At 42.6% G+C, this 24,256-nt stretch overlaps 1 pseudogene; it reads left to right on the top strand.

Annotated features, from left to right (window-relative positions):
* The first annotated feature begins 22,919 nt into the window (after nucleotides 1-22,919).
* On the top strand, nucleotides 22,920-23,693 carry LOC132417608 (MICOS complex subunit MIC27 pseudogene; annotated as a pseudogene).
* Nucleotides 23,694-24,256: the final 563 nt, after the last annotated feature.

Here is a 24,256-nt window from a genome sequence, read left to right as displayed (position 1 = left end):
CAACCGTTGGGAACAGTGATGTCGTTGGCTGAGAAGGATTAAGAGCTGCAGAGATGAAGGGCATTTCCCTTACGAAGCTGTCTTCCTCCAGGCGTTCCCTGAGACGTCCTAACTGGGGGGAAAGAGCCGGAGCTGAAGGCTGGTTCATCTAAGGCCACACACATGGTATTTCCTGCCTCAATGCCAACACCCGAGTTTTTCCACTTCCCAGGGGGAGGGTGGGGTGTGTCCTCACTTTTCCTTTCCTTCTTAGTGAATTACTTCACCCATGTTGCCTTTATGACCAGTTCAGATCCCACCTCCTCTGCCTTTCTTGGTGCAAGGTCCTGAGTTCCTTTTGGAAGCAGACTCCCGGGTGTGACATCAAAGCTGTGTCAGAAGCCTTCCTGGGCTGTCCCTCGGGAGTCACTCTGCAGGGGGAGGTCGGAGGGACTGGCTTTGCTCTTTCTCCAGTCAGGGAAGCACAGGTCATCTTTGGCAGGTGCCATGGTGCCTGGCGAGGCTGCTGTCCATGGGATGACGCTGGTATTCATTGGGGGGTGGCAGGTGGTCATTAACCCAAATCTGGAAGTTACCATCACAGTTATCTTTCCAGATGAAAAAAGCACATGGGGCCCTGATGACAGTTTACACAGTCTGCCTTGAAGAAGTTAGTGATCATCCCAATTCACTTACCATCTCCTCAGGGAAGCCTCTCTAGTTAGAATAGTTCCCTCCCAACTCCTAGTCACCATATTTTTTATTTCCTTCATCAAGAGTGTCTTAAGTCTGGGTTTCCTTAAAAGCAGAACCTGAGACAAGGTAGGTCGTTTAGTTGGCAGGTGATCCCAGGAAGCAGAAGTGAGGAAGGGGAAAAAGAGGAAAAGCCAACATAAACATGTATTATCATGGTCCCTGAAGTAGGCAAGAGGGAGCTTGATTCCACTCAGACTCCTGAGAAGATGAGGAAAGTTTAGAACACAGCCCGGGGCCATGCCCCTAGGAGTTTGGGAGACTAGGGCACTCACGCATCCATCCCTGGTGTCCCCTGTGAGTTGAGGCCTACCCCTGGAAGCATGGACCACCCCTCACTGCTGGCCCGCTTCTGGTCAAGGAGCTCCTAGGGGGCATCTGAGAAAACCCTGTGGCAGACAGAGGGAGACACAGGATGTAGGCTGGAAGGGGAACCCTGGCAGCTCTAGGAAAGTCTGTCCACCATGGGGACAGGCTGTAATCAGAGGTGGGCCAAAAGGATAGGGTGGGGCATCAGAGGTATCACCTACGGCACTTATGACATTCTCTCATTTACAAAATGTCCACCTACTGAATGCCTCTCTCACCCCACTTGAGAGCCAGACCCCTCCATGAGAGCAAAGACCACCTTCGTGACCTCTAAGGATGCATGATAAACCCTTGTGCGAGTTAGAAAATGGCTCTGCCCCACCCCCACTCAGGTGGTCACAGCTCCTCAGGCACAGACTCGGCCAGAGGAGCTCACCTTGCAGGTAACCACCCACTTCATCCCTCAGTGGACTGTTGCTGCCCAAGGCCAAACCCTCACAACTACAGGAGGCGCCCTGAACACTTCTCCCGTCCTGTGTACTGGTAGCCACTGCACCGGGGATAGTAATGTTACAGAACACAGGTTCACATGCCCAACTCACAGTAAAGCCAAACACACCAAAACATCGGAGTCTGGAGCAGAGAAAGGTTTATTGCAGGGCCATGCAAGAAGACAGGTGGCTCCTGCCCCCAAAACCCCGAACTTCCCAAAGGGTTTCAGCAAAGCATTTTTAAAGGCGAGGTGAGGGAGGGGTGCGGCTGGTAGTTACAGACTTCTTGGTGCTGGAATCCTTCGCTCTGGCAGCTGTCCATGTAGTTCAAGGTCACGATGTTCCTGTAAACATCCAAAAAGACAAATGTTATTCCCTGTTCTGCAACTTTTTCTCTCTCTGTGAATGGACTCTTAAAGGTCAGAGCTTTGAGAATAGGCTATCCTGTATATTTCAGACTGTAGGCAACATTCTTTTACAAAAGGTGCAGAGTCAGCATGACTAAGCACAGGCAACAACAGGGTGCAAAGGTTAAAGAAAAAGGAAGAGATCTAACCTGGAGACAGGCTTGTTCTTCCCTATTACAGTAACTGCCACACATAGGTGCTCCATACATTTGTTGGATGAAAGAGTTCAAGTCACCTTGGCCAATCTCTCCACGCGAATCACAAGTTTTAAAACCTCTTGCATCCTTTGAACGTCAGATGTAGTTCCCTTCTCTGGACTTGCGGTGGTCCCGTGGAAAGGAGGCATGTGTTCTGGCCTCAGGGTCTGCTGGCTCCACCAGGGCTCAGGGGAAGGATGAGGTCTGCCATGAATGGTCCAGGAGCCCATCGTGCTCCACTACAGCCTACAGTTGGGTTTGGGTCTAAATCATCTGAATTTAAACACACTTCCAAAATACCCAGTCCGGCACACATACTTCTAATTCTATTTTTTAACTATGTACCTCCTGCCATTTTGACCTAACTTTGATCATATTTCTTGCAAAATCCTGGCTCTGGCTTTATGACCTAGGTAGCATTGGACCCACCCTGCTCTGAGTTGTTTCATAATGATAACTCATATTAACTGCAATGAATGGTACACTCAGCTGCTTTAAAAAAAAAAACAACAACAGACTTTTTTCCTGACCGTAAGGCAGAGACCATAGGATGATTCCAGGTTAGGGTAAAAGTTGGATTTCACCACCACAAAAACAAACAAAAGGCCCTATATTTTCTATCCTTGTTTGTGACTTTTTTCGTGAATTTTCTTAAACTTCGAAAGTAGACAAGATGAGCAGATAGAGTCCTAGTATCTGAGAGGCATGGGAAATACTTGCTAAAGCAGGGGGCATCACGAGGGCTCTCAGATACACATGTATGTCTTGAGCTCATATATGTGTATGCATAACCTCCAAAGAAATCATGAGGAGTCCAAGTGCTTGTATACCATGAGCTGAAAATCAAGTCACAGTTATAGGCGGAACTGTATTATCTTGGACCCCTCGCTGCGTAGCATCCTGAACTCCAGCCCGGTTCAATTACAGGCCTTTGTTTTCCATAAGGGTCTGCCTTTTCCTCCTGCTTGAAAGGTGCTTCCTCATCTTCACCCGATAAACTTCTATGCGTGCTTGTAGATTCAGCACAAACTTCCCCTCCTTTGTAGAGACTTCCATTGCCTCCCCCGCTACCCCAGCTGTGGCAGAAGGAATTCTTCCCTCAACTGCCTTCCCGTAGAACTTCAAAAACAGTGCCTACCACACTGTGTTGTGCTTCTCTGGCTGTGGAACATTTTGCTTCAAGAGACTGTCTGTTCCATGAGCACCTGTTGGACCACAGCGTCCCAAGGCCTGGGGTCAGGTCTGAAACGTGGAAGGTTTTCAATAAACGTTGAAACAATGAAAGATACATGAATGAGAATAATGTACTCCCAGCTCTATAGCTTACCCCCATGGTCCCCACAAGCTGGCCAGAGGTCCTGCATCTGGTAACATTTCCCAAACCCAGAGGAGAAATTCACCTGATCGTTGGACATGACTGCCATCTTCCCCCCTGCACGTCTGCACAGGGCTCTCATCAAGTTCAGGGTTGGCTTCAGTCGAGGAAAAATAATAGGCTCCCCATTAAACACTATAGAGCCGGCTCATTTATATGAGAAGGAGATTCCAGGCGCCCCGCTTCCTGGTCTGAGCAGAGAGCAAACTCATGTCAACGTGAGTTCCTGCACTCAGCCTGGTCCTTTCTAACTTCAGGGCCTTATGCTCCTTTGACAAAGGTTTATATTCTAAGTCATTAAGGTTTCCTGCCAAAACACAACGTGTTTCTCTTTAAAGGCCCTTGTTCCCACTCTGAAGTTTCTTAATCAGCAAGAGTGACTTACCGTTAAACTCCAAATAAAGGAAATGAAATGAAATGTCCCTGTTGCTTTTTGCTGATTTGGGCTTTGGTTTCATTTTATTATTTTCTTTACAAGGCTTGGGCTTATGCAGGAACTCCCCGAAGCCCAGCTCCCCACTCTGCTGCGGAGGGAGAGAGGTGTAATGCCCGATGTGACCTGTGAATTACAGTTTCTTTAAACGATATGCAAACATTGATGAATGGAAACGTAAAGTGCCGACGTTTAAAACTCGCATTCCTGGGGCTTCCCTGGTGATGCAGTGGTTGAGAGTCCGCCTGCCGATGCAGGGGACACGGGTTCGTGTCCTGGTCTGGGAAGATCCCACATGCCGCGGAGCGGCTGGGCCCGTGAGCCATGGCCGCTGAGCCCGCGAGTCCGGAGCCTGTGCTCCACAACGGGAGAGGCCGCAACAGTGAGAGGCCCGCGTACAGCAAAAAAAAAAAACAAAAAAAACCAAAAAAAACTTGCATCGCTGGTGTGTGGTTGGGAGACTGCTGTGGAGCCCTATGTGCAAAGGTCTTGGGGCATTTCCAGAGCCAAAGAGACAACGGTTCAGGAGGCAAGAATGGGATTCTGTCAACTTATACCTCTTGGAATGGACGCAAGGTACCTTTCCTATTTATGAAAGACCATTTGTCGCTGGCCTCCTTTACCTAATCATGGAAACACTGGCAATATGGCCATTCAGGTACAGTCTGTAGAAAAGCCCAGAAAAGAGGGAGGCAAGTCCAGAGAAGAAAGAAATAATAAGAATGAGAGGAACTGGGTAGAGAAACTTAGAATCATTAATGTTAGGACCAGAAAACATCTATTTCATTGTCTACAGTGTACAAATAAGGAGTGTGGGGCCCAGAGAGACCTAGACTCCCAAAAGGGAGTGTAAATTTTTCTATGTCATCTTATCTTTACTGGATGAAAGAAAGAACGAAGGAAGAGGACAGATCAACGTCTGAAGCTTGGCACGGTTCCTGGCACAAAGTGGGCAGTAAATACTTGATAAAATAATATTAAATAATAATTCACACAGGGGACAAAATAATCCAATATTTGCATGGTCTCTCAGGCAACGCCCACAAAGAAAGGCTGGAACATATCTCGGAGGTATTGCAAGTGCGGTTCCAGACCCCTGCAATCAGTAAATAATACAATAAATTCAGTCACAAGAATTTTTTGGTCTCCTAGTGCACATAAAAGTTATGTTCACGCTATACTGTAGCCTATTAAGTGTGCAACATCATTATGTCTTAAAAAAGTACATACTTTAATTGAAAAATACTTTATTGCTAAAAAACGCTAACCATCACCTGAGCCTTCAGTGAGTAGTAGTAACATCAAAGATCACTGATCACAGACCATCATGGCAAATATAATAATAATGAAAAAGTTGGAAATATTCTGAGAATTACCAAAATGTGACACAGAGACACGAAGTGAACAAATGCTGTTGGAAGAAATGATGCCTATAGACTTGCTCAAGGCAGGGTTGACACAAACCTGTAATTTATAAAAAATGCAATATCTGCAATAAAGTGAAGCACTTTTCTGCTCCATCGGTTGCTGAACCCACACCTCTGGGAAGAGCTAAACTGAGCTTACCAATACCCACAAACCAGCCGTTGTAACGTCAATCAGAATCTCTCGGGCCCTCACTGACCAGGGTGTTAATGGTAGAACTGAAGAAGCAGCATGGCTTAAAAGGAAGCTTTTCTCCTTCCATCCTTCCTTACCTATGTCTACCTCCCTAGGGCTCCCTATCCTTGCTAGGAAGGTAGGGGAGATAAAGAAGAATAAAAAAAAATAAAATGAACAACTGAAAGTGGAAATTCTATTTGCCAAGTGGTGTGTTAGGTGTTTCATATAATTTCCAAGATAAATAAGGTTGATGTTGTATTTCCATTTTATAGATGAAGCGATGGAGGCTTAAAGGACTCAGGTGAGGGTCTGATTTGAATGAGTGCGGGTCTTCTAATTGGACACTATGTGTTCTTTTAATGGCTCCAGACTGTCTGCAGGCAACACGCTTGAGGTTGTCTCGTATATTAGGGGTCCCCAAACCCCTGGGCTGTAGACCGGTACCAGTCCATGGCCTGTTAGGAACCAGGCCGCACAGCAGGAAGTGAGCAGTGGGCAAATGAGAGAAGCTTCATCTGCCGCTCCCCGCCGCTCCCCGTCGCTCACATTACCGCCTGAACCAACGCCCCCCCCAACACGTTCATGGAAAAATTGTCTTCCACAAAGCTGGTCCCTGGTGCCAAAAAGGTTGGAGACCACTCTCCTACATCATGATTCGTTTGAAAATCTAACACAAACTTAGCAGGATTCAGTGGAAGCCCATTGTCTAGCCCAGGTACCATTAGAACCATGTGAGATTTCTTGAAGTCCATAGCTTGAAAGTCAGAGCTCATCTACCTGCCAAAAGGTGTACCTGAGAATGACTGAGAAATTAGCTGGGGCTCAGCCCAGCCCAGGCTCCCGGGGCACCATGCATGCCTGCGTGAGCGTGAGTGAGCACCTTCGTGGATCACATGACTAGTGTGAACAGGAAGAGTATATCGTAAAGATCAGCCCCATCTCAGCTTGTGTGCAAATCAGAAATGCCAGAGCATTCTTCCATAGTGTTCTATAATGTTCATTACACAAGCGTCCCCAGATGGCAGATGGCTATTAACTCACCATGACCTATATAAATGTCAAACGTAAAACTATTGCTCCAGCAAAAATCTCAAAATAAATAACAAGAGGAGGGATGAGATTCTGTTGTCATCAGTATTTACAGTTATGCATTTGGGCTCTTCCGTTCTCAAGTCAGCTCAAAATGCTTTCATCTCGCTGGGGAATTCAATTAGCCAGAGCAAAACAGGAAGTGGAGTCCCACAAGGATAACTGGCACAGATGAAGAATGGCTCCCCTACAAAGGTAAGCCAGTGGCTGCGAAGAGTGCAATGGCTCGGGGAAACCGCTTAGCCCACATTTTAAAGGTTTATCACCAGATCTTCATCCTTGTGACGAGGCTTACTAAGGCAAAAGAACGGTTGGGTTTTCTAGCTTTACTCCTGGATAAACCAGAGCAGGGGCATGCTTTACCATCCAAGGGACGATTCTAGATTGTAAGAAATACAGAATAAGTTATTTTCATACAGGGCTTAGAGGATCAACTTCTTTCTTATTTGAAAGTCACAGGGTCTCTGCCTACCAACTGCCAAATCTTCAGAGACCTGTTCTCCCTCATGATGCGCGTGTGTGTGTATGTGTGCGTGTGTGTATACACACAATTTATATATATATATAAATCTATATCTCTATATATGTATATAGATTCTTACATATACATTTTTATACATATACATTTTTAACATATCAGTGTTTCTAACACAACACGATTTAAATCTGGTTCTCCAGATGAACAACTGGAAAAAATTTCACTCAATCTGTTCAGTGAACTAAAATCAGCTCTCATTGCCTTGTTGGCTTTGTGGTGTAATGATTCTGTACGGATCTTTCTCTTGCATTTATGAAGATCTAGATGGTCTTAGGGACTAAGCCATTAAGATTAAAAAAAAAAAAACAAAAAACTACCCTTAGGGCTTGGACAAAGGATTCACCAGGAAGTAACCGAATAAGCAGTGTGATCTACAAGTCCAAAGAGAGGGTGACCACATAATTTACCTTCCAGACTGGGACAGTTCTGAGAGTGAAAGGCAGTGTTATTAATAATTTCACCAAGGCAACAGGCATAATCCAGGGGTATCCATCCAGGGCAAACCAAGACATAAGATCACCTTATTTAAAGATGATTTATAAACACCGCAATAAAGCTTATTTAAAGAGTGCATGTATCTGAGGAATAAAAGTGTTCATTATAAGAAATAAGCAAGGCAGAAAGACAGCAGGATGTAGTGGAAAGAACTTAGTACTTTGACAGCACTTTGTTCTGGAACTGGCTCTCCTTCCTAACTAGCTATGTGACCTCAAAGACTCTAATTTCTTATTTGGAAAGAGAGAATAAGATACCTTGAAAAGCTGTTGGCGGAATTAAAAGAGACAGAATATGTGAACTGTCTAACACATTGCCTGGATAGAAATAGTGCATAATACTTTTTATTCCTCATCCTTAGGAATCTGCAGAGCCTACTTCGAATCTGTTTCATTTCATTATTCCCTGGTTTTCAATCAACAACTATTAAAAATGCACTTGAAAATTAATTTCCAGCAAAGTTTTTCTAACAACTGACAGCTGGCAGACTGCAGCGTGGCTCCACGTATATTTCTGCGAGTCCCGTTGTGAAATAGAAGTCTTTGATCCAAATATTTTTGCTTTTACTTTCTTTTTTTTTGCGGTACGCGGGCCTCTCACTATTGTGGCCTCTCCCGTTGCGGAGCACAGGCTCCGCACGCGCAGGCTCAGAGGCCATGGCTCACGGGCCCAGCTGCTCCGCGGCACGTGGGATCTTCCCAGACTGGGGCACGAACCCGTGTCCCCTGCATCGGCAGGCGGACTCTCAACCACTGCGCCACCAGGGAAGCCCTTTGCTTTTACTTTTGAAAGAAACATGCGATGATACAAATAACACCTCAAGCCATGGTGTCAAACCAAGGCCTAGACCGGAAGCAAAGATGTCCATTTCTAAAGAAACCTCTCAATTCAGGGTAAGCGTCTGATGTGCAAATCATGGATGGATCGTGAATCTCATCGTGCACCTCTTCACGTGGGATGATGGCATTTTGGTGTCGTATTCCAAATACGTTTCATAAGATGCAGAAAGTAAAGGTTTTATCACAAACATTCAATTTATATTAGTTCACTTAACTTCAGAAAAGCTCTCCAAATGGCCAAGGAGTCCCAAACAGTGGGTGGCCCACCTTCCATGTCAATGCCATATCTCCTTCAGCTCCCATTTGTCCAATTCAGGGATCCTGCTGGGGGATACTTTACGTGCAAATTCCTCATAAAAGCAAACCTGCAATTGTTCCATTGGAGTCACATGCCAAAATTACACTCATGCCATGGAAAAAAAATCTAGAGAAACATTTGGCCCTGACGGTCTTATTACTAAAGTTGGACTCACACTCCGGAATGAGTTTTGGAGTGAAAACATTTCTTTATTATTCAATAAGTGCTTATAAAATGCCCATGACATGCCTGCATCATGGTAGGTTCTGAGAAGACCAGACGAAAAGATTCAATCTAGACGTTCAGGAAGCTTAAGGACTTAGGGGAGAAAGCAGCAATTAATTACAAGACACCAAGAGATTGCTTGAATGGGATTGTGAACAAGCTAAATTGCATGGAGGAAGAAACATCCAAGTAGATGTGGGGAATAAGGGGAGGTTTCAAAGAGGAAGTGATATTTAAACTGGGATTTAAAGGTTGAGTTTGGAAAGTGGTCAAGATGGAGGAAGAAGAAACAGGGCAGGCAAAGGTACAAGGAGGCTGGGGAGAGGCCGGGGGGCTCTGGAGGTGACACGCATCACTGTGGCGCAGGCAGTGCAGGGGCGGTGGGAGCCCACGAGGCTGGCATGGATGAGGACCTGGTCAGGGGAGACTCTCTGGGTTTTTGTAAAGGTGTGGATGTGTTTCTTTCCCAGACGTGTAGTTTTCTGACAGTGCCCCGGATCTGCACCGAAACGCCACCTCTCACCCTTTTCTCTCCTGCTCAGGCTATCAGCATCTCTCGCAGGTGTTCAGGTCTGTCTTCTAAATGGTCTCTCTGCTTCCACATTTGCTTCCCCATTGCCTACCACCAACACAGCCGTTTTATTTTTAGAACCTAAATCACATTGTGTTGATCTTCTCAAAACTCTACACTGGCTCCCTGCTTCACTCAGAGGACGGGGGTATCCGAGTCCGCACAAGGACTTTCCACGCACGGTGTGGCTGCCCCGCTGTCCCTGCACCTCTCTGACCTCACGCCCTACCCCACCCCCTCATCCACTCAGCCACACTGGCCTCCTGGCTTTGAGACCTCAGGGTGTTGGCGCTCCATCCCCTAGGCCTGGAGGGCTTTCGAGCAACACGTCCACGACCCTCTGTGTCACATCCTTCAGGTCTGCGATCAAAGATCAAGCTATTGGAGAAGCTGTTCTTGGCCACCTTATCTTAAGTGACAAACCAACCCCCATTCCAGCTTTTCCTAGTCTCTTACTGTGAATAATTTTTCTTATCACCGTCTGATGTTGTATACATTCACTTATTTTTTGTTTTCTCACCCAACTCCTTATATGTCTACCATAGCTAGTATGTAAGCCCTATGAAGGCAGGGGCACAGTCCTATCTTTGCTCACTGGTTTAGTCCCAGTGCCGAGGACAGGGTTCATGCAGAGCTGGCACTCAGTCAGTACACACCCATGAGTGTGTGGAGGAAGACACTAAGGGAAGCGGGAGGGGGCCAAACAGGGAAGCGGGAGGGGGCCTCACAGGTGAGCTTCAGTGCCTCCTTCCCTGCTTCTATCGGTTGTATTTTTCAGGGTTTCTCATAAGTTTTAAATGCAAATAGGAGTCTACTGCTGTAAAAGAAAAGAAGGAAGGAAGGAAGGAAGGGAGAGAGGGAGGGAAGGAGGAAGGAAGGAAGGAAGCTACCGTGTTACCCCTGAAGAATTCAATATGATGCTACACTTGATATTGAAAAGGTCACAACGCGCAGATTAGAGAGAGGTCCTCAAGCTAAAAGGCGGGAATGCAGGTACGGAGAGTCCTGAACGGGCTCAATGGGAGAATCTGGGAGTCCGTATTCAAGTCCAAGCCACGAGAGCAGAGAGTAGAGAAGCGTGAGAGAGATTCAGAAGGATTCTTCTAAATACCCTGCCTTGGATGTGAAAAAGTCAAGAGAGGGAGGACGTTAAGGACGCCTCCCAGGTTCCAGCTTAAATAATTGCCTGAAAGGTGACAGCCTCAGCTGTGACAGCGAGAAGACAGAGGGAGCCGTCTGGAACCTGTTGAGTGTGAAGGCCCTGGGGGGTGTCCAGGTGACAAGGTCCATCTCGGCAGCTGGACTCAGGGTCTAGAGCTCAAGAGAGATACAGAGTCATTGACGGTTAGGAGGTAGAGGAAGGCATGGCCTTGAGTGAAATTACTCAAGTGTGTAGAGTGAGAAGAGAGGAGCGTACAGTATGTCAACAGGCACAGGGATCCCAGCCAACTTGTGATTAGAGCCTGACGACCTCAGCTGTTATCCTGGCTCCACGGTTTAGCGGCTGCATCACTTTATTCCATTTATGAAACTTTTCAGAGCCTCAGCTTTCTCCTCTGCTAACTGATGCTAATAATAATTACTTCATAGATGGACTTCCCTGGTGGTGCAGTGGTTAAGAATCCACCCGCTGATGCAGGGGACACGGGTTCGAGCCCTGGTCCGGGAAGATCCCACATGCCGTGGAGCAACTAAGCCCGTGTGCCACAACTACTGAGCCTGCACTCTAGAGCCCGCGAGCCACAACTACTGAGCCCACACGCCACAACTACTGAAGCCCATGCACCACAACAAGAGAAGCCACCACAATGAGAAGCCCATGCACCACAACCAAGAGTAGCCCCTGCTTGCCGCAACTAGAGAAAGCCCGTGCTTTACAAAAAAATAAACATAAAAAATATATTAAAAAAATAAAATAATTACTTCATAGAGTAGCTCTGAAATTTAAATGAGAGACAAGGTACAGTATTTAGAACATATTAATAAATATTGCTATGAATATTACCATTTGTTATAATTATATCAGATAAAACGAAGCCAAAGAGGTCGACACTTTGGAAGAATACAGCCACCAAACTTCAGGAAGGAAAGAGTTTCAGGAAAGGAGTGAATGGTCAGCAACATGAAATACTACCGACAAAAGAAGGAAAATGTTCAAAAATGCTAGTCCAATGGGGCAACTAAGATTTTTGGTGACTCCACCAAAAGCAGTGTAGACAGACAGGTGAGTATTAAGGCCAGAGGGAGTCGAGTGGGATGAGAACAGAGGAAGGAAGATAGACCTGGTTTTACATCAGGCTCAACCTCTCTCTAGAGGTGCGGTCTTGGTGAAATCACTTAACCTCACTGTGCCTCAATGCCCTTATCTATAAAATGGAAACAAAAACGATAAAGTGTATTGACAGTATCTGGCCAATGGCAGGTGATTAACTAAATGTTAGCTCTCTTTCACTGCCTCTTCTCTTTCCTCTGATGGTGCAAATACAAAAAGGACCAGAATTGTGTTAGATGCTGCCGCAAACTCTCCAGCACAAAGAGGCACTGATAGTATAAGAAGTAAGGACACTGGAAGAGCACATTAAACAATGTAATTATAATTTGCATATGGTATTCAGGTAACCACTTCAATCACCCTATCCCATGTTTTTCTCTTTCCTTATACGAGATTTCCTCACTCAACATTTACTTCCAGATATAAGTATTTGTAAAGCACTAAGCATAATGATTCCTAGATAGACTTTTAAAATGGCTACATTCCCTTCCTTTTATTACACACACGCGTACCCCTGACATATAAATTCCTTTTAAAGAAAATATTTAGACAGAGCTTTTATGTGAACCATTTTTTCTGCCTACTCATTTCAAGACAATTTATATTGCAGGAGTCCAGTGTAACACAACGTTGTTATAAACTTCAGCTTTTTGTTTTTATCATGGGATTGACTGGTACACGATATACCACAAATAAGAGGCAGATGTGAGTTCTAGGTATTTTTGTATCTATGAAATTCTGCTAATATTTTTATTTTTGTACGTAAAAATGGTTAATTTTCTTATAAAATTCATATTTGTCTTTTTTTCTTCTCATTGCTTCACAAAATCGGGTACCTTTACATAAAACTCCTGGTATTGCCATTCTAGTAGCAATGCCTATAGCAAACCAGAAATTCTTGCAACTAAAACCAGAAGCCCAATGATCTCCACACATACACCTTTTGAAAGTCAAGATCTCTATTTAACAACGTATGAATAATATGTATGAATAATACAAATAAATACTTGTGGTAAAATTTAAAAAAACATGACTCTCAGCTTAACCAAATGTAATCACACAGGGACTGGATCAACTCTCCAAATGTACTTTCCTAGCATTATTCGTCAGTGACACCAGCTAGCCTGCTCAGAGCCATTACTCAAATTTAACGCCCTTTACTTCAAAGGACCCTGTTTTAAGTTTGGCTGTAAATTTCTGTGTTGCCCTACGAGGAAGTATTTATAAGTTTTCTGGGTCCTGCTATTAAATGACAAGTCTGCTTATTTTCTTGCTTAAACGACCTCATTTTCTCAGAGGAAAAAAAAAAAAAAAGGCTCAGTAGCCTCCCTTCCTTTCTTAAGCATCCTGCTGCTCCAGGGAACCTAAAGAGAAAGGGTGAGAAACTACATCTCCCTAATTTTGGAGCAGAGTCTCAGAGTATTCATTTCCTGCCCAGCCTCCCTTCGGGGAAAAGCAGATCCCTTTGTTCTTCTGTTGTTGAGGACAGAGCAAACATGACCCAGAAGAAACAGAAGAAAGGCTACCCCGACCCCGCCAACGTCATTCTTCTGGCGTGCCCACTCGCCTGCTCTTTGCTTCAGTGTCTATTTGCACCGTCATAAATTCTAAACTCAGGAGGGTAATCGCAGCCAAAGCCTACATGTGCCGGATACCATAATGTAAACTGCATATGTTGTGAGAAGCTGTTAACTGGAACCAGTGAATGAAAACAGGGCCAGCTCCATGCTTGGGCCCCTGGATTTCCTCTCCTCTGTAAACCAAGGCCTCTCCCCTCAATCCTAACTTTCTGACATGCCCATAAATAAAAGCAGTTTTGGCTACCAGATCCCCTTGAGGTATTTAGGTACAGCCTTAATTCCAGTTAAGGTTCAAGCTCTGCTCAAGAATGCAAAGAGCCAGGCCTGGAGCTCCCTCCATCCTGACCGCGACCCACAACAAAGTGCAAAAGGCTGCATTTCCATTTCTCAAAAGCCTGCTGCCACCGTCTTCTCCCCTCCAGCTCTGCCCTCATTCCAGTGTAAGGAGACCCAGCTGATGGGCAGACTGATTTAGCTGGAAGGAGTCTACGACATCAGTTTAATACCAATTTGCACCCCCAGTCAGCCTGAGAGCTATAAACTCATCACCAAATGAGTCATTTCAACTCTTCTTCCCCTACCTCCCTGGGGTTGCACCCAAGTTCAAGTCTATTAAGGCTAAAGCCTTTGGGACAAACATCTGGACCTTCATGTCTTCTGCCTAGAGGGGCATCAACTGAAATGCACATCTCCCTCCTGGTCCTTGGCTATCGGTCTGTGCAAGGTGATACTAAGACATCTCTATAGCCATGTGGCCCCTTGTGCACCAGCCCCAACCCTCTTAGCTTCATTTGTGCTACTATATTTATGATTTCTTCTGCCATCTCCACGTCCTGCTGGGTTCTCAGTTGCTGTAAAAATTGCCTTTATAGACCTGTGTTGCTTTCCTCAGGCCTCTGCCCAGGAAGCAGAGGCCAGGCACTCCACGACCTGCTAGCTTCTATACTCTCATGGCTTTTCCCTCAGAGCCACGTGTTCGGCTCTGTAGTTATTGCAAAATGGCACTCTGTAGTTCAGTACAAGTTTTGCTCAAGAAAGAAGGAAAAATGACACTCCTGGAGGCCGAATGTAGATCGCTCTCAGAGCTGGTAGTCTGTGTTTCTATGGTACACTAGCCCCAGGAACCATCATATCTCAGGTCACATTCTCTTCTGCAACACAGGGTCTGAAACAAATTCAGTTATATGTGTCTTTGAGCAGCAAGAACTGAGATAACGCCTGATGCTGTGAGTACAGGGCTTCCGTGTCCATTGTTTAGGGACAGGCAGCCCTGAAAGATTGCACTCAATGGCCATTCCACAAAACAAGAAAAATAACTAAATGGAAATATAACCATAATGATCATTTTAAATATTTCATTCAGTATGAAATATAGATCTTCATTCATTAATATTTTATTGGAGAAATGAGTTACTGCAGGTCAGGCAGCCAGTACACACCAACATACACCAAGAGAGGAAAGTAGAAAGAATCTGGGTTCATAATACTGGGGTTGCATAGAACAAATACTAGAATCATATTCCGCAGTGCCAGAAAGCACTGGCTCCTCTAGGGCTTCACCATGTAGGCTCCAGAGATGGTAGTTTCTGTATCTTTAGCCCCACCCTATCACCAAGATCCTATAGTCCATGTTCAAGTGATACCTGGATGTCCCATTATCACTTTACCATGAAAAATTGAAATCACCCTCTGCCTCTCCTTTCTCGAGACTGCCCAGCTCTGATCATCCCACTTTGGTCACAGGAATAAGAAGTTAAGTGATTAAGAGCTCAGTATAACAAGGATAATAGAATTAATAAGAAAGTAAAACATGTTCACAGCAAAAACAAAACAAAACACAACCAAAAATAAAAATCACCTATAATCTTCAAACTCAGATACACCTGCTCCTAACACTATGGGTTATATTCTTCCAGTTTCACTGGTGAGTAACCACCATATTCTTCCTGTGTTGAAAATGCTTATTTATTATGCTTCTTGCCCATTTTCTACTATGGAATTTAATATTTTCTTCTGGATTTTTCAAATATATTCATAGCTTCATATTTATACACTTGTATTTATACATTTATACCTTTGTCTATATAGGTAGTGCAAATACTTCTCCAATTTATCCTAAAACTTTTAACTTTGTTTATAGCTCTTCTGGTTAATATGAGTTTTCATTCTTTTCTGTTTTAAAATCTATTAATATGTTCCTCTATATTTTGCTTTTATGTGATATCAGATAGATGCCCACCTACATTTTCTTCTAAACCGTTCATGATTTCATTTTTTTTATGTTTATCTTTTTAATCCATCTAGAAATTTCTTTGGCAAACGATATGAAGCAGGTATCTAGATGTTTTCTCCAACAGTTAGCCAATTATTCCAACACCATTTATTTAATAATCATCTCCATTCACTGATTTAAAGTATTAACTTTCATTTGATTAATTATACATCCTCTTAGAATTTTGTATTAGAATTGCATTAACCTTATCAACTCATTTCAAAACCCAAGCAAATGAGTTCCATTTACACATTTTAAATGTTGGTAATTTTTTAAATTCTTTTTTTTCATTTTTGATCACATGTATTGTCTTCTTTCTAATAGTACAATCAATTGTCCATTACAGACATCTACTGAATGTTGGCATTTTTAAACATGAGTGTTTAAATGATTGTCTAGGTCCTGGCAGGAAGATAGATCTAGGTCTGAATAAGGGAAAATTCTTCTTAAATCCCAGATTCCATCAAGCGTGTCTAAGGTATTATTTTTATTCACTGCTGGTAGTGCTCTGTGAACTGTCTCAAGAAATTTTTCTTCTATGGTTTTGCTGCTTGCTTTACTTTCTAAGGCACGCCCTGCTACGAATATTTTGGATTTCCCAGATCATTTCACAGTTCCCGAACCTCTTTCATTTATTATTTGCTCCTTTGAATTCTGGCAGAATGTCTAGAATATGCCTTTATTTTCACGTTCAGCTTGTTGGCAGTATCCACTGAGCTGTTCACTGCCACATGGAGGTTTTAAATTCTACAGTTGCATTTTTTTAAATTTCATCCAGTCTTTCCTGATTTCGTATTGTTACTTCTATGATATTGCTCAAATTTCAAAAATGTAATATCTACTTGAGTGTTATAGAGAACATACATTAGAAATGTTCAGTGATTTCTCCATTTATTGCAGCAGTTTGAGTTTTATAGGAAGAATCTTGCTCGTATGCTGCAGAATGGTATCGTTTTAAACTGTAGAATATGTTTGTGCTAGTGGTTTTTCTCCATTTGTGCATTTTAAAAAGAGTTATATATGAGAACAAACTAGCCGTTACCAGTAGGGAGAGGGGTGGGAGAGTGGCAAAGTTGGGAAAGGGGATTAAGAGGTACAAGCTACTATATACAAAACAAATAAGATACAAGGATGTAATGCGCAGTACAGGGAGTACAGCTAATATTTTATAATAACTTTATATGGAGTATAATCTGTAAAAATACTGAATCATTATGTTGAACACCTAAAACTAATATAATATTGTAAATCAACTATACTTCATTTCTTAAAAATCGTTGCAAAAAAAAAAGAGTTGTGTTAGTTAAGAGTTGAAGATATTAAGGTATTATGAGCTGACATGGTTTCTGTCATCGATGTTGTACCAAAAACAATCTTTTGAATACTTTTAGTCCCCCCGAAAAAGAGGGAATTCACTAGCACTGGAATTCACCAGCATTAGAGAAATATGGAGGTACTGGCTTGGAGGTGACTTGGTCTTTTTGAAGGTGAAATTGTCTTAGGAGTGGTGAGGCAGTCAGAAATTGTAGGGACCATTCTCCATTCTCTGTTGCCTGTGCCAGGATTAAGAATCGCCATTGGTCACCTGCTTGGTGCGGCCTCTGGAACCCAACTGGTACCAAGAACAGCTGATAGGGTGCAGATGTCCTTCCTGGCCACCCCACAGCCTATCTATTCTCAAACTTCCACTTGCCCAGAACCTTTGGTGGGTGGGGAATTGAAGGGATTTGATTGGGTCTCTTCAGCTTACTTCCCAGGCAAACTTCTTTCATATGCAGAAAAATGCATGTCTTCTTGGCCAGACACAGTAGATTTTTACCCTCACTTGAGCCAGTAAAATTTCCTCCAAGTTTCTGGAGCTTGTCTTGCATCCTTTCCTAGTTTCCAACGCAGAATAAGCCGCATTATTATCTCTTGGTAATTTCTACAGGATTCTAGAGGCAAGAGGTTAGATGTATGTAAGTGATTATCTTTCTTGAAAGTTTGAAAATGCATTTTAGAAAATGGAAAACAGTAATAACCTATTCCAGTCAGTGTTGACCCCAGTCTAGAAGTCATCCAGGTTTTAAATTGGTATAGTCACTTTTGACTCCTTCTTCTTTTTCCTCCCCATCTCAACACAGCCCCCAAGTTTTTAAAACACTACTTGCAGGTCAGTTTTTCTTTTCAAGTGACAAAGCCCTTCTCTCTAGTGGAATCCCACATTGCAATGTGTCCCCAGTCCTGGTCCCTGACCACAATCTGTCCTACATGCCCATGAAGTGAATCCTCCTAAAACATCTCAAACTACCAGCAACTCCCACTTTCAATTGGATAAAATTAAAATGCTCTTAGGTTTCTCACTATCTGATTTCTTCATGTAGAAACAATCTTATTTCAATCACTCCCTGACACAAAACATCCTCACCTTCCAACATGAGTCCCAAGACACACAATGCTCAATTTCAACACCAAACCTGCCTCAAATGCCCTACCCACCCCCCTGTGAGACTATAAGTACCTGGAAGTGAGGGTCAAGTCCATTTACCTTCACAAGGTCACAATATTAAACAAATACGTATTGAATTGTACCGATTGCTACCTTTCACATCTTTTCTAATCCAGCACCATACCATCATCAGTGACATCTGTTACAAATACTCAGGCTTATCCATTGATCCAAATGTCTGCTTTTTATAATTATTTTTTAAGTTTTTCTTTGAGACATAATGTAGATCAATATTTCATAAATGTTTTATTAATGATGAAAGCAAAGAGTATTCTCTGCAGGATACAAAGATCAATATATACACATTTACACGTACTACCTTATTAATTATATTATTCAGGATTTACATAACTTGGTTTTTTTTTCTATTTGGTCAAAAAAAAAGTACAGATATGTGTTACAGTCTTCTGCAGTAACTCTGTGAATTTCTCCCTTTCTTCCTAAAACTCTTTTCTTTGTCTCTTCCAATGATAACTGTGTCAATCGACGTTCAGTCACATAAGCAGAAAAACTATGAGTTGTGGGATGATGCACTTGGATATGACACAGTTATGGGAGGAGCGGGGAGTGTATGTCTGAAACGGGATGTCGAGGATCAGAGGAGTCGGTAACAGGCTACTTTGAGAAGCGAAGTACTTCCAGCCACTGAAGTGAGGCCGTCGGAGGAGAGATATCTTGGAAGATATCCGTTAAGTCCCAGCGAAGTGTCTGACGATGCACCAGCTGAAGAGAAAAGCTGGAGTCTGACCATGGACGAGCTGAAGAGAAAAGCTGGACATGGAGTTGAAGGATCCAAAGACAAGCTGGAACCCTCTGGCTCCTCTAAGTCTGTCACCACAGCCAAGTCGCCATAACCTTGTACTTCCCCAGTCTCATACTAGTACCTCTTGTGGCTGTCTCTAACTGGGAAGGGGATTCTAGGAAACGTTAACAAAGTTGACAATAAAACAATCCAGTACAGTCCAACCCTTGTCAATGCGGACTCCCTGTATACATCTTTTAACCATATTAAATTTTAAATAAAGGTAATAGAAAAATAATACTCCACCCAAGATGCAAACATATCCCTCCTACAACCTAAGGAAATCCCTCTCCCCAGAAGAGGACACAAATGTTCCATGTCATTTCACTTGGAGATTATATATATATATATATATATATATCCAAGTAAGGAGGAAACGATGCTCTTTTATGTAACTGGTTGTTATCATAGCTAGTGTTTATAAACTCTTTCTTCCTCTATTCATTCCATATTCTCTTTCCCTCAGCTAGTCCTACTTCCTTGCCTGGACTCAAATCTTTATTTCTGGAGCATCTATACAGTATCAGCCCTGCCTTTATTAAGTATTTGCCACTGGTTATCTGTCAGTGTCAAATTTTGGTGGTGGCATGAGGTTTTTAAAAATCTTATTGTATACGTTAATTGGTATTTCAGGAAGAAGTATTTAAGTAAGAGGCTACAAAAGGAGCTTAAGCCAAACACCATTTTGAATCAGAACTGAGATTTACTGATATAGACAAACATGGTTTTTTTAAAAAAACAAAAATGTTTTATCTAATGGTCACTGTCTTCCAAGAACACCACTTGTCTTGGGGAACACTGAAATGTTCTCCAGAGAGCTCAGACTCAGTAGGAGGCATTGCAATGTAAAGCAGTGATTGTAGTGGAGTGAAATCTATTACAATCTGTGGAAGCACAAAGCTGAAATAATTGGCTTGACTGAAATGCTGAATGAAAACATCACCGAGCAATGGGTATTTTAGCTGCATCTTGGAAAAGTGAGAAGGAGTTTCCCAGAAAGACGTACTGGGGAAAGGTAATCAAGGGAAAAGAGTAGCAAATTCACAGATAAGAAGAAGTAAATAGCAGGTTGAAAAATCAACCTTGATGATATAAAAATAAAAGCATACCAAATGCCAGTTAAGAGGTAGAAGAGGATGTAGAAATGAAGGGAATGATGGGATATTAATACCATTGCAAAAATGAGAAGCCCAGAAAACTATTCCTTTTTTTTTTTTTTTTTTGCAGTACATGGGCCTCTCACGGTTGTGGCCTCTCCCATTGCGGAGCACAGGCTCTGGACATGCAGGCTCAGCGGCCATGGCTCACGGGCCCAGCCGCTCCGTGGCATGTGGGATCTTCCCGGACCGGGGCACGAACCCGTGTCCCCTGCATCAGCAGGCGGACTCTCAACCACTGCACCACCAGGGAAGCCCCAGAGAACTATTCTTTACAGAATATCTTTTGGATATTTAAAGTTGCAGACTGGACAGAAGAAGAAACTTAGGATTCTTACTTAACTATATTGGGAGAAAGAGTGGGAAATCAGGAAGGGTGTGAGCTACACCAATCTCTAGAAAGGTAGGAAGTCAGTGGACTCTATATAACAATGATAAATAAAGAAGATAAAGATATAATCATATTATTTAGATATTGGCAGTAACAAAATAGAAGAAAGAAATGGTTAAGATTAGTTTGACTGAAATCGTCAAATCAAGACAATTTTGAGAGTAAAAGTAGATGCCATTAACAATTATGCTGGGGAAATGAGCATAAACCTGGAATGAATTGGACAAACTGGGAAGTACAGTCACCATATAGGGAAGGGACCAGTTGTTTAACCTTTCTGTACTATTTTTTTTCTAACTATGTGTATGCCTTTATATATATAAAAAAATCCTTCATTGTCTTGCCTTTTTACTTTTTCATATGTCCAAATGATGTGACTCCTTGTCTGTCTGCCTATTATGTTTTTGAACTCCTAGAAAACAACAGTCACGTCTGACTCATCTTTTGATAACAGCAGAGAGACTAGTTGTCATGCCCGTTGAGTTAGCAGACTAACCTACTCCTTCTGAGTTCCTTATATGGCTTTCACATTTTACTGCATATTTTTTTCAATTAGTCAAAAATATCTAGTAGGTACGAGTCCTGGAGATGGAAAACAAACAATTCCTAAAGGGATGATAAGCATCACATGAAAGGAACTCTGCTTTCTAACTGTCCAAAACATGAGGACACAGGTTATTTTGTTTGATCTTCATGAGAACGTTCCTTGGAGAGACTGTACTGTATTTATCTTGCAGATGAAGAAGAGGAAGTTCAGAGAAGTCAAGCAGTTTGTCAGGAGTCACACAGATTTTTAATAGGAGAGTTAAGCCCAGATCACAAGAATGTTAATTGCCATCCTGATTCTCTGCCCATCACTAGCACCGCCTTTCCAATGAATCATTTTCCTATCTTCACTGAAGAGTCCTGGCAGAAGTAGCATTTCTGACTGCAAACAACAAACTCTGTATTCTCCTTTTCCATTTTCTCCTCCGGTCTGGCTCCTTTTCATTCTATGCTGCCAGTTCCTTATGATTGAAATTTGAAAGCATGTAACTGTTAATCTAGGAGTGATGAAAGAGTTTCATTTCTCAGAAGAGTCAGTACTCATCATCAGCTGTGACAAATGAGCCCCTAATATCCCCTGATCCCATTATATTGTGATTAATTGTGCCAGTTTAAGTCAATAATTCATTTGTTAAAAATAGGCCTGCAAAGTATCATTTGTCTCATGGGAGATATCAGAATAAAAAAAATTCATTTGCTACTTCTCATTAAATTAGTGTTGGAAGTTACATTGAAGAGCCCTGTTCATCAAATACTTATTGCAGGCTGATTTGATAATAAGTTGTATTTGTCTAAAATTATGTCTGCTAACTGTCATAATGGTCTGCATTTTCCCCGTGTTAATGAAGGAATAAAAATCTAAATACGTGCATGACTGGAGAAAAGGATGGGACTTGAAACTGGGATTAGAATAATTCCTAAATGGTCTGGCTTTCATTGCATTAAAATTAAAAAAAAGGAAGTGAGAGAGAAATTGAGCAGAGTGTCCTCCTCCTGGGCCTGGGACTGTCCAGGGAGGTGCTAAGCTGGTTTCCTATGAGATGGAACTTCCTCATTGTCTCTTATCTAGAAATTATTATAAATGGTGCCGTCAGCCTCATTGGGCCAGTAAGACATTTTCAGCTATAAATGATTTTAAAGAAGATAGAACTGAAGAGCAGATCCAGTGCAAATGATAATGGTCACCATCAAATGAGACACAGGACTCACGTCTTATTATTTCCAAAGCAATATCATAGCCACTATGGAAAGATGGCTCAAATGCTCCTGGAATATCTGGGTATGAGATGGGGGATGATGACTTATGTGACAGATGCTTCTGAAGGTGAGGCTGCTTTCTCAGAACTTGGGGTGTTTGGGACTGGGTAGAGGCAAAGGAAGACTGAAAAGTGGGGTGACTCTAACACAACAGGGCAGAGCAGTGAGGGTATGAGGCCACGTACCAGGCACATATTGGGAACTTCATATCTGATGGATGAAAAGGGAAAGAGAGAAAAAAAGCAGAAGGGAGAGAGGAGGCAGGATACATATGGGGGAAGGGAAAGAGTGAAAGAACAGAGGAAACTGGACTGACCACAGCGGACCATCGTGCTTTCTGGGAGCAGCTCTGAATGGCCGGTCCTGAGACCAGCTACCCAAGCATAATGTGTGAAGAGTTTGAAAATTTCAGACTCATGGGCTCTGAACTCAATCAACCCCCCCTCCCCAAATCCTTCTTATTAGGCTTAAAATGGTACCCAAGATAATGCATTTTTAAAATGCTCCTCAAGACACTCTCTGTGCGAATACCTGGCCAGAGAGGGCCAAAGCTATGGCGGCTGTCAGGATGGGAAAGGAGACAACCATGCCAGCAGGTCTGATATGTGCATCTGTAAGAGTGCATGTGGCCAAAGAAGAGGAGTCCAAGGAGCAGCTAGTGAAACCAAAGCAGCTCCCCATATATACTGCGCCACCTCTCCAGTCTAAATATGTTGAAGAACAGCCCGGTGACTTACAAATGGGCTTTGCATCCATTCGCACTACAACTGGTCATTATATTGGCTGGTGCAAGGATGTTTATGTCTTTGTGAAAAATGGGATAATGGATACAGCACAATTTGGAAAAGATGCATATGTCTATTTGAAGAATCCACCTCGAGACTTTCTTCCGAAAATTGGAGTGATTACAGTTTCAGGATTGGCAGCCTTCATTTCAGCGAGAAAAGGTTCTAGGTTTAAGAGAATTGCTTATCCACTGGGACTGGCCACTTTAGGAGCAACTGTTCTCTACCCTGTTCAATCAGTAATGATTGCAAAGGTAACTGGGAAAAAGGCATGTGCTATAAGCCAGCAAATTTATGAAGCGGTTCAATCATTGTGGACAAAAAACAACAAAAAGGAGTCATTTCCTGAACCAAAAGAAAAAACTAAGCTAGGAAGCTCTGATGAAATAGAAATACCTGCAAAAACAACTCACAACCTTTGTGCCTTGCCAACAGAACTCAGCTCTGAAACAAAGACCAAACCAGAATCCACCTCAGGTGCTACACAGTTTATGCCTGACCCCAAGCTCATGGATCACGGGCCGTTCCATCCGGAGATGTAGGTATGTACGGCACTAGAAGCTGAAATAGCCTGCACAGAGAACTACAAGATGTGTGAAGTTGCAAATAATGATGAAAAAAAATCATGTAATGGGTAACTGTGATGCATAGAGTATAATTTAAACCAAAATTTTCCCTTATATCTTTGAATGTACAGTTAGACAAATCACATAAGTGATTAAAACACAAATTGAATACAATCCAAACAATATTAAATGGTAGATGAAGACACAGAGGTAGAAGTATTAGGATGCATTTGGTGACTTTTAAGGGTATTTATAAAAATAAATAAATAAATATATGAACACAGATGAGACTAAAATCTGAAAAAATATGTATGTGTATCTATAAATATGTATACATTTGCACATATATATTTGCTTTAGCTTTTCTGAATTAATGTCAGCTAAATTAGAATAGTGTGTGGAAGGATGTGTTCCCTCCTCCTCTTTGTTTTTCATTTCCCAGAGCTGGAATAAAATATCCATATTTTATGACAAAAAGAAAGAAAAGAAAAGAAAATGCTCCTCAGGTGACACTGCTATACGGTCAAATTTGGAAAGGC

Source organism: Delphinus delphis, chromosome 21, assembly GCF_949987515.2.
Source record: "Delphinus delphis chromosome 21, mDelDel1.2, whole genome shotgun sequence".
NCBI classification, from domain to species: Eukaryota; Metazoa; Chordata; class Mammalia; order Artiodactyla; family Delphinidae; genus Delphinus; species Delphinus delphis.
The sequence above is the reverse complement of the archived record's forward strand: the minus strand, read 5'-3'. Positions and strand labels throughout refer to the sequence as shown.